Below are 515 nucleotides of genomic sequence, written 5' to 3'. Positions count from 1 at the left end.
TGGGATGGGAATTAGGCAGGGCTGGGAATAGGATGGGATGGGATTTATGGGATTTATGGGATTTATGGGATGGGATTTATGAAACGGGATGAGATTTGTGGGATTTATAGGATGGGATGGAAATGAGACAGGGATGGGATGGGATTTATGGAACAGGATGGGAATGAGACAGGGATGGGAATGGGATGGGATGGGATTTCTGGGATAATGGGATGGGATTGATGGGATGGGATGGGATGGGATTTATGGGATGGGATGGGATGGGATTTATGGGATTTATAGGATGAGACGGGATGGGAATGGGAATGGGATGGGATTTCATGGATAATGGGATGGGATGAGATGGGATGGGATCCATGGGATGGGATTTGTGGGATTGATGGGATGGGATTTATGGGATGGGATGGGATGGGATCCATGGGATGGGATCCATGGGATTTATTGGATGGGATCCATGGGATTTATAGAATGGGATGGGATTTCTGGGATGATGGGATGGGATTTCTGGGATCTAT

The 515-nt window shown here is 47.4% G+C and overlaps 1 protein-coding gene across 2 annotated transcripts in view; it reads left to right on the top strand.

The window, feature by feature from the left end:
- LOC121662244 (maestro heat-like repeat-containing protein family member 1) overlaps positions 1-515 on the top strand; it is a 16,367-nt gene that overhangs the window by 3,071 nt on the left and 12,781 nt on the right. The window lies entirely within an intron of this gene.

This window comes from Corvus kubaryi, unplaced genomic scaffold, assembly GCF_017639235.1.
Source record: "Corvus kubaryi isolate FWS band 111438036 unplaced genomic scaffold, C.kubaryi_AGA036_p1.0 37240, whole genome shotgun sequence".
In the NCBI taxonomy this organism is placed as follows: Eukaryota; Metazoa; Chordata; class Aves; order Passeriformes; family Corvidae; genus Corvus; species Corvus kubaryi.
Note: the sequence above shows the minus strand (reverse complement) of the source record. Positions and strands in the feature narration are given on the sequence as shown.